Source organism: Acomys russatus, chromosome 17 (genome assembly GCF_903995435.1).
Source record: "Acomys russatus chromosome 17, mAcoRus1.1, whole genome shotgun sequence".
Lineage (NCBI taxonomy): Eukaryota > Metazoa > Chordata > Mammalia > Rodentia > Muridae > Acomys > Acomys russatus.
The window spans coordinates 36695519-36706536 of record NC_067153.1 but is presented as its reverse complement, the minus strand read 5'-3'; the positions used below and the strand labels follow the sequence as shown (position 1 = coordinate 36706536).

The 11018-nt window shown below is 39.3% G+C and overlaps 2 pseudogenes; both read left to right on the top strand.

The window, feature by feature from the left end:
• The first annotated feature begins 500 nt into the window (after nucleotides 1–500).
• LOC127201815 (TATA-binding protein-associated factor 2N-like) lies at nucleotides 501–3498 on the top strand (annotated as a pseudogene).
• Nucleotides 3499–9660: 6162 nt separating this feature from the next.
• Nucleotides 9661–10686, top strand: LOC127201814 (m7GpppX diphosphatase-like; annotated as a pseudogene).
• The last annotated feature ends 332 nt before the right edge of the window (nucleotides 10687–11018 follow it).

Below are 11018 nucleotides of genomic sequence, written 5' to 3'. Positions count from 1 at the left end.
ATCCTCTGGGCATCTAGTTATTGCTAAGGGCTAAAAGTTCAGTGTTTGGAGTATTTTTAAACAAAACATTTAATTTCTTTTATTTAATTGTGGTAATATGCCATTGATTTGCTGTGTAGGAAGTATGATCTTCACTAGGATATAAATATTTTGGTTTTTAGTATATTGTCACTTAATGAAAATTTCAGGCTGAAGCACTTAACTTCTTTCCCTTTTGAAAGAAAAAGTGACACCTCTGTGGAGGAAGTAATTTTCTGACTTTGAGTTAGCTGTCAATTATATCTCCTTCATCTTTATTTTGTTTCATGTTTTGAAATATCCACAAATAAAATGCATTTTGTTATGTTACATGGTGCTTCATTTTATTGTGTATAAGAAACAATAATTTAAAATATGCCATTTGCATCAGAGAATAGGGTTTTTATTCATTTCACATCATAAATGTATCCAGTTTAAAATCACTAATGCATAGAGTTTTGACTTTGTACTGAATTTCAAGCATGGGCTTGTCTACAAACCCTCCTCCCATCCTGGTGAACCGGAAGATTAGACCCAGAGTTTGTATCACAGCCTCTGAGAAGCAGAGATTTATCGAATTCTTGGTGTCCTGCCCAGTATGTGGCAAGCTCATGAAAATCAACATTGTTATTACTGTCGTAGCACCAATAATTTTAAGGAAGAACAACCTACAATTTAAAAATAAAAGTGAATCAACATTGAAGAGATTCCTGCTGCCAGGATTCTTGTACATTACAATACTTTAAAAATGGCATTTTGAAACAGTAAATTATGGCAAGTTCTCTTTAGAAGAAACAATGGAATAAAAGAATGTTTCTGATGTTGTTTTCAGGTAAATATGAATAAAATTGAATATGTTACCATTAAAAATGATAGCATTTATAATAAAAATGAAAAATTCTGCCTTCATCTATACATATCATTATGGATCAACTTAGTGGCTTTCTTTAACTGTGGTTTTTTTTTTTGTGTGTGATCGTAAATGTAACTTGTCAGGTCTTTCTTTGCATATAGTAGACTTCTAAGTCTAAGTCTAAGAAAAGTATGCGAGATATTTTATGATTATGGGCAAATATTTATATGTTAACTACATCTGGGGATCTTACACCTTTTCTTATAGGATGATATAAATATTTGTTATGTAGAGCCGTGGGGATGTAAAACAGTGCTGAACACAGTTTCTATTGACCTTAAAAACTACCCCGAGAATGAAGAACGAATCTAAGAGGTACTATTGTCTTCTAATTTCACTAAGTCTTCCTTTTGTCTCCTACAGCTTTACTTTGTGTCATGAATCACTTGCACGCTGCAGGCTTGAGAAGGACTTATGGTATTACAATTGCCTTTGTATCCACTCACATGTTGTCTATATCTCACAGTCCTTAAGAGTATTCCCCGCCCACACGGATAATCTTTGAACTTCTTTCACTTTTTCTTTATATTTCCTCTTAGCAGTTGTTACAGGTTGAATTAAAAAATTTTCATGGTTTTTCTTTTTTAAAAATATATTTTATTAATTTATTCTTGTTACATCTCAATGGTTATCCCATCCCTTGTGTCCTCCCATTCCTCCCTCCCTCCCATTTTCCCCTTACTCCCCTCTCCTATGACTGTGACTGAGAAGGAACGCCTCCCCCTGTATATGCTCACAGGGTATCAAGTCTCTTCTTGGTAGCCTGCTATCCTTCCTCTGAGTGCCACCAGGCCTCCCCATCCAGGGGAGGTGGCCAAATATGGGGCACCAGAGTTCATGTGAAAGTCAGACCCCACTCTTCACTCAATTGTGGAGAATTAAGATGTAATCCGAATAAATTAATAAAATATATTTTTTAAAAAAGAATCTAAACGTTTGCTGCAATGCCTGTCAACTACCTTTAGATAGTTATAGAAAGTGATCACACAAACTGTAATGAAACTTATTACCTAGCAAATATATATTTATATATAATGTAATAACAATAAATATATATGAGATCTTAAAAAAACTGCAGAATCATCTGGAGCCCAAGGTGGAAGAGCACCTTCATATGGCCAGTAGGACTATGGTCAGCAAGATTCTCATGAGTCAGGCTATGGTCAGCATCAAGGCTCATAAGATGAGCAGTCCAATTATCAGCAACATGATTCCTGTAATCAAAACCAGCAGTCTTACCATTAACAAAGGGAAAACTACAGCCACCACACACAAGATGACTGTCGTGATGGGAGTAGGTATGGAGAAGATAATAGAAGATATGGCGGTCACAGGGAGGAGGTAGAGGGCGTGGGGGATATGACAAGGATGGAAGAGGTCCTGTGACAGGGTTAAGTGGTGGTGACCGTGGTGGCTTCAAAAATTTTGGTGGCCACAGGGATTATGGACCCAGCCCAGATGCTGAGTCAGTGTCTGATAACTCAGATAACAACACAATCTTTGTGCAAGGACTTGGGGAGGGTGTGTCTACAGATCAAGTGGGAGAACTCTTTAAGCAAATAGGAATTATCAAGGCTAACAGAAAGACTGGAAAGCCAATGATAAATCTTTACAGAGACAAAGACATGGGGAAGTAAAAAAGGGGAAGCAACAGCGTCATTTGATAACCCTCCATCAGCTAAGGCGGCCATTGATTGGTTTGATGGAAAAGAATTCCATGGAAGCATCATTAAAATGTCATTTGTCATCAGAAGGCCTGAATTCATGAGAGATGGGGAACGTAGAGGTGGACAATGAGATTATGGAAGCTATAGAGGACGTGGAGGTTTTAAGAATCGAGGTGAAGACCCCCAAGAATACAGATTGGGTTTGCCCTAATCTGTCATGTGGAAATACGAACTTTGCTCGGAGGAATTCCTACAATCAGTGCAATGAGCCTAGACCAGAAGACTCTGGTCCCTCAGGGCGAGATTTCCGGGCAAGAGGCTACAGTGTAGAAAGGGGCTACAGAGGTCGTAGGGGCAGAGGTGGAGACAGGTAGCTACAGTGGAGACAGAAGTGGAGGTAGCCATGGTGGAGATAGAGGAGGCAGCTATGGTGGAGACCGAGCGGGTTATGGTGGAGAGCGAAGGGGTTATGGTGGAGATTGAGGGGGGGTAGCTCTGGAAGAGATCAAGGCGGCTATGGAAGTGATAGAGGAGGCTTCAGAGGCGATTGAGGAGGATACGGAGAAGACCGAAGCAGTGGGGCATATGAAGGAGACTGGTGGTGGTGGTGGTGGAAGTGGAGGCTATGGTGGAGGTCTAAGTGGAGGCTACAGAGGAGACTGAAGTGGAGGTGGCTATGGAGGAGACTGAAGTGGGCGTTATGGAGGCAAAGTGGGAGGAAGAAATGACCACAGAAATGATCCGCGTGCTAATGACCGTACTGAATACCCCTCTTCTCTGACGTGGCCCACAGTAAAGCTGTCAGAGTTTGCCTGCTGCTTTCCTCATGGCCTCTCGGTTGTGAAATTGACATTGGGGATTTTATTTGGGTGGGAGGGCTGGGGACAATTTTCCTTTTAGAAAGGTCCATTGAAATTTCCCCTTTTAGTTTCCCACCTTTTCTTTCCAAACCCTTAAAGCTAAGTGCGTTGTAAAATATTGCCAAATGGAAAGTGTTTTGTAATACTGCAATCAAAGCTGCTTGTTTTTTTGTATGTGTGGAAAAAAAGAACATTTTATAGATTCCTGAATTTGTCCTTTTATCAAAATTTACTAAGAATTTCTGAGGTAGGGTGCTCAGGGGCACATATGAGAAAAATACAGTCATTCAAGTGTGAAAATGTCACAATGAAAGTTATTTGTATTCCAATAAAATGAAATTAATAACAAACTTAAAAGAAGATTTTCTGTAAATTTGCATTAAGCAGTGGAGAAATGAAGTTAAGCAACATAGTAGCAATCATTATTTTCCTACAATTTAAGAAAACATGGTAGCCAACACTAATCTACAATGTGTTTTAAGTGATAGATTAGGAATCCCAAAACATACTACAAGAGAACAGAGTGAAACAATTTTTCATTCTTTCCTCTTCTTTTCTTTTTTAAAGTAAAGGCAGCTTGAATCAGGACTGTCCTACAAGCCATCTTCTTATCCAGGCTACCTTCCAACCACCTGCTTATTACCTACACCTCCAAGTTCCAAACGAATGCATATTTTATTTTATACCAATTGCATATTCCTGAGGCTGCAGTTATAAGAAAGGATGACATAGGGTATCAAACTAAATTTAAAAATAACTTGAAAATTATCTTAGTTGTTTTGTTTTGTTTTTTTTTCAATGTATGGATTATTTTAATGTATGGATTTGGAGACCCTATTTTCCCCTTGTGATATATTTCTATCTTTTTGTTTAAAATTAAATTTGTCTTCTGACAATTTTGTTTATGATCATTTTCTTGCCCATCTTTATTTCCTTCCCATCCTGGTCAATCTACACTTTCTCTCAGTTCCCTATGAAGGGAATGCAATGAATGCAGAGGCTGCCTAAGGTGATGGGAAAGAGACACAGCTGAGGGCTCATCTCCAAGAAGAGCATCTATCTTACCCCTCGCAAGTATGAGGGAACATCGTCGGAAAGTTGGTGGAGAGTGCATGCTCAGTGGTAAGCACAAGCACTAGTAAATGCTAACTGCTCATAAGGAGTGTGTGTGTGTGTGTGTGTGTGTGTGTGTGTTTCAAATCCACATAAAAAAGAGGTATATTTTTCTGGTAATTAAAGAGGAAATTTGCATATGATGGTGGACTGGGCTTTTCTAAGTGAAAGATAAAACTGAATCAAAAGAAGTGTACAGCTAAACACTCCAAGGTTCGCTAATATATTCAGGCAATATTGAAATTACTTTCCCATTACTTTTTATTTGGCCTTCTTCTTTTTAAAAAGACATGTGTAAGTGGTTTTTTTTTTTTTTTTTTTTTTTTTTTTCTGGTACAAACATTCATTCATTTACAAATACATTTCCTTTGGAAATTTTGCTAATACAATGTATTCAGACCACATTGACCTCTCTCCCCTACACAGCTCCTCCCAGAACTCACTCTCAATGACCTCAGTTGTTCCTTTTCATATCCATGTTTTGCCTCATTTCTGAGCACATATGTCAAAATTAATTGTTCTGCTTGATGATGCTTTTTCCTGATTTAGTCTTTGAGAATATTTTCCAAATTCTACTATTTTTAAAAAACCTACTCTGGGTGAAATTCCCTCGACTACTGATCTCCGGTAACGCTCTTTACAGGTGTAGAATTTAATTAGAAGGCATATCATGCATTTCTTACATTCCTTTTGTCCCTGTTTTCATGTTTCTACTTGAAAGAGTTTGTTGCAGTTTAGACTGGGCTGGTCAAGGCCCCTAGTCTAAGAATACTTCTTATATTGCATATAAAGATGCTTTCACTGTCACTTTGTTTACTTTGATTACAGTTGGTGAACCTAACTCCAGCTGTCCATCTCATAGAGAAGCCTTTAGCTCTGGGACTCAATAGAACACAAACTGTCTGCTTACTCCCAAACTTGACCATGATATCATAATACCTATAACTATCACCATGCCTTCTACTTGGGCTCTGTGGGTAGACCACCATGTCTTTGCTTTTGAATGATTCTTTGTAGACATAAGGTTATTGTGTAATTCAAATGCTAATTTCCATATATTCCTGCCCCCTCCGCTGCCCCCATGTCTGGTTGCCTTGTTCTGAGAATCTCTTGTCTCAATATTGCATAAATACTGCTCCTCAATTGTCCCCTAAGACACCGATAAAGCAGCTTACAGCCAATCCCTGAGCAAGGGAGAGAATAGGGCTGGACTTTCTGTCAGCCAGGGAAGGAGAAGAAAATAAAAAACTGATACATAAAAGCCCCAGAAAGGCTGTTCTTTTAGGAAGCCCTCTTGAAGATCATTGCTAAAGTCAGAAGGAAAGATAAGAAGACCAAACAGGACAGGTAACAAAATCTGCTGTTCTCTGTACACAGGCACAGTTCTGAGACTGACTAAGACATGAAAATGTCTTCAGCCAGGACTAGCTAGCTATACATGCTGTATCTTTGACTACAAATTGCTCAGGACTTATCATGACATCATTTTAAGTGACATAGATAAAAAATTTATTTTACATAATAGTCTCAAACTGTGCTTAGTGCACAGCCTATACATACATTAAAACAAAAATGTATAATACCTTTGAAAGTTCAATCTTTTTGCAGGGCAAGAGGACCAGACACCAAAAATAATAAGTATCCCAGGTGATCTAACATCATAGATGACCTCAATAACTGTTTTCTCAAAAATCTGCAATTTAAAAATGGCTATCTAGAACACCCAGCATCACAGACTGTTCCAGTTAGCACTTCAGTTAAGCTCTGAACTTTCTCAGCATGCAGAGACTGGACATCAAAAGTTACAGCTAGCTTTCTCAAGACTGGACAATATCCCAGGTATCTTGGGTACCCAAAAAGAAAAACTAGATCCCAAATGAGCAGGAAGCAGTTTAAGAAAACTACATCCCATTCCTAAGGAGGGAATGGGTATTTTTTTTTTTCATCATTCTATGGGTGATAGATATTTGTTATTTTCTTAAAGGGATTGGCTATAGGAATGATAAATAAAAGGGTAGATTATTGAATCTACTTTTAGATCAAAGAACATTTATAATCCATAAATATTACATTGGTATAGATATTTGCATATTAATACAGAGTTATGATTATACTTGGTTACAACATGCTATGTAATTCTTAAAACTGCAATGTTAAAGTCTAGTCCTTTTAAAAGCCGCTATTACCACCTGTGTAAGATAATTAAGAAATGTATATTAGCAGTCAGACAATAAAACTCATGGTTATGTTAGATGCTAGTTTAGTTAATTACAAAAATGTGTTTCCCAGATTGACAGATAAGAATAGCTAGAAACCATTCAGATAAGAGATAGATAGATAGATAGATGATAGATAGATAGATGGTCTTCCAACACCTCAGAGATCTACAGAATATAGCATTTAAAGATTTTATTAATGCTTTTTGACAATGAGACATATTTGCTCCTGGAAGCACTTCCATTCTACTTCAAAGAGTATCAAAGCTTACTATGTGGCGAGCTACCTGCTGGGTGAGGAAACGCTCTGATCTAATCAAAGATGGAATACTGTCCAAAGCTGGACAAACAACTAAAACTAACCATATTTTGGTCTTAAAAATATGGAATCTATATGATGAAATTAGTATATAGAAACCTATTTAGTAGACTTGGGTGGAATTACTTAACATTACATTATATGTCAACTGGCCACAAAGTATGTATTTCCATAGACAGTAATTCAAATATAATACCATATAAGTTATTTAAAAAACAAAATACATCAACAAAAGGGATCAAAGAACAACAAGAAGACGTCCATGCACATGGTTGATTTTGTGATATATATAATGAGTAAAATCATCGTAAATCAATCATAAATGTATGCTTTGTAAATAAACAAACAAAAACTAACCATCAGCAAACATGATTATGGAGCCTAGCTTGGATGGGTGTAGGAGGGGCCCTGTGTTTGAGTGTGAATACTGTGTGGTGTGAAGTGCTGGGCAGTCAGTGCTGGCTAACTCTTCTAGCTAGAGAACATGGGGTCTGGGATGGGGTCTCACTCCCAGCTGGGACTACACGAGCATGTCCTAGTTTCAAAGACAGCTTAGGAAGAACGAGTATAGAAATTTGCCAATAATACAATGGTTATTTTAAAATTGGGATTAAATTTCACTGTGAAGAGTAAAACACTAATAATTAATAGAAAAATATTGTTTACTACTTAATAAAGAAAATGTGTTAAAATCTCAAAGCACAAACCATAAACAAAAAAAAAAAAAAATCAATTTAGAAGTCAATTTAGAAGATGGAAGCTCAAACAAAAACCACTGCCCTCCTTCACACTCAATTGGTTTTTGAAAAAGCCTGTGGTACAGTTTCTGGATTTATTATTGATATAGGAGGGCCAAACTTACTGTGAGCGATCTCGCCTCAGGGTTGGTGGTCTTACATGATCTAAGGAAGGAGGATCAGCAAGCCATGGAAAACAAGGCAGTAAGAAGCATGTCTTCATGGCCTCTGCCCTAGTTCCTGCCTCCAGGTTCCTGCCCTATTTATGCTTCTGCCCTGACTTCTGTCAGTGATGAACTGTTATCAGGAGTATAAACTAAAGCACAAGCCTCCCATCCCAACACATGAGTTGCTTTCAGTCCTGGTGTTTTGGCATCCCAACTGCAACACTAACTAGTACAAGTTACAGTGGATACAGTTAACAGGTGGCTGACACAATGACAGAAAAAGGTTTCAATGTCTAAGTCTAGCAAAAATTTAACTACTATGTTAAAAATTTGATTACTTTGCCAAATCTTTCAAAACAGAATTTTCTCCCTTTATTATATGTGTATATTACTTCGTCTGTCTTAAATTGATTGTCAGGCAGGTTGCATGCATCTGTACTACCGGGGGGAAAAGTAACATGGGTATCACAAAGCACAGTTAAAGGCCATCTCCATGAGAACATGGGGAAGGGTTTAAAATTCAGATTCCTAACTCCCACCTCATTCCTATTTAAACTCACTCTGAAACTGACAACTCTTTCCATCTTGTCAAATGTTGGATTAATCCTTTCCTTTAGCTATAGTATGTAAGTAGAATTCATTTCTTCCTAGGAAACGCCAGTTTTCCCTAATTCTCTTTGTAGTTGATTCTAAAGTTTATTTTTACAGAAATCTATACTGTGTTAGAACTGTCAGGAATTATTGATAGGACTACTTAATTGCAGTCTTCTTTGTCCAGAAGAGTCAGTCCTTTCAATGGGACCTGCTCCTATTCACCATTTCTATTATTGGAAGGATTTCATTCCTATACAAATGTTAATGTGTTTAAAATTGTATGATGAGAAGAAATTGCGTTGTTTTTTTTTTTTTTTTTTTTTATTTTTTGTAGTACACCATACCACATGTGGTATTTCTGGTAAATAGAAAAGTAGATTAACTCAGAAAGGAAAAAAATAAGAACAAATGAAGAACAATACGGCCAATTTTCCACGTTCGTGCTTAAAATCTGGGCATGACCATGTTTGGGCTTGACTGCAAAATGTCTCACATAGGCTGCATGCTTAAACACTTAGTCCCTAGCCAGTGGCACTGTTTGGAAATCGTGGAACCCTTAGGAGGTGGCGCCTCACTGGAGAAAGTGGAGCAATTGGGATGGGGTAGGGAGCTTAATATTGTCTCAACTCTGGTTTCACTCTCTCCTTCCTAAGTGTGGATGCAATGTGACCAGTCAGTTTCCTCTGCTTGACCCCATGTTTTCCCTGCCTTGATAAAGTGTATCCCTCTGCAACTGTAAGTAAAATTTAGTTTTCTCCCTTAAGTTGAATTTTTCAGGGCATTTATTACAGTAATGAATAAGTCACTCCTTACCCTATGAGCATATACAGGGGGAGGAAGTCCCCCTCAGTCACAGTCATAGGGGAGGGGAGTAAGGGGAAAATAGGAGGGAGGGAGGAATGGGAGGATACAAGGGAGAGGATAACCATTGAGATGTAATATGAATAAATTAATACATTAAAAGAAAGAAAGAAAGAAAGAAAGAAAGAAAGAAAGAAGAAAAAGAAAATAAAAGAATACACGTCAGGCATGCGGGTGCTGCTCCTGCCAGGCAGTATGGCAGATACAGTGCCTCGACTCAAGAAAAAGCAGAACCGGAGGCAGAGGAGGCAGAAACCCCCAGCACCGAGGAGTAGGAAGCAGGCGTTGGCAGTGGTACCTTGCCCCTGTCTGCTTACTGTTTTCTGGCTTTAGAGTACAAAAAGTGCTGAGGGAGTCTGCGCGGGACAAAATAATTTTCCTCCATGGTAAGGTGAATGAGGACTATGGGGATACACACGGAGAGGATGCTGCTGTGATCCTGGAGAAGACACCGTTTCAGGTAGAACACGTGGCGCAGCTCCTATCCCGGAGCCCTGAGCTCAAGCTGCAGTTCGTCAATGATGTCTATAGCACCTATAACCTGTTTCCTCCAAGGCATCTGAGTCATGTAAAGACAATCGTGGTGTACCCTGCCACAAACACCTGGAGAAATACATGTGTCAGGATGTCCGCCTGATCTGAGAGACTGGAGATGACTATAGGAGCGTCACTGTACCTCACCTGGAGTCCCAGAGCATCAGCATCCAGTAGGTATATAACATTCTTGACAAGAAGGCTGAAACTGACCAGATTGTTTACGAGAACTCAGATCCTTCTGATGGCTTTGTCCTCGTTCTAGACCTCAAGTGGAACCAGCAGCAGCTGGGTGACCTGTATTTGATGGCTGTCTGTCATCGCCGGGGTATCAGATCACTTCTAGACCTCACTCCAGAGCACCTGCCACTCCTAAGGAGCATTCTCCTGGAAGGACAAGAAGCCATCCTGAAGCGCTACCATGTGGACAGAAGACCATCTGCGCGTGTACCTACCCTACCTGCCCTCTTACCACCACCTGCACGCGCGCTTCACTGCCCTGGGCTTCGAGGCACCCGGCCCAGGTGTGGAGTGGGCACAGCCTACTGGTTGAAGTGATGGAGAACCTAGAGTGTGCCCACAAGCACTGTCAGCAGCACACTCTTACTTTTACCCTGAGGGCAGGTGGACCCCCTGCTTCAGCTCCTGTGGAAGACCCAGCAAACCTGGGTTGCTGAGAGTGCCTGAAGAAAGGCGAACAAATGGGCCAGGCCTGGGGCAGTGTGGTGGCCTCTGTCTTTATCTCTGAGGGATTTTCCTAATCTGTATTTTGTAGTTGTGTGGCCTTTGAGCACAAGTCAAGCGTAAGATGTGTTTTGTACTGGTTTACTCCTCACACGATAATAAACTACTCTCTTATTGGGGAAACACACACACACACACACACACACACACACACACACACACACACACACACACACACACACACACACGTCACTTGCCTCTGCCCAAATTTTAGAAGCTGAAGAGAACCTTAGGGTTTAAATAAACACGTGTTACATATTATCAAAGTCTTGTAA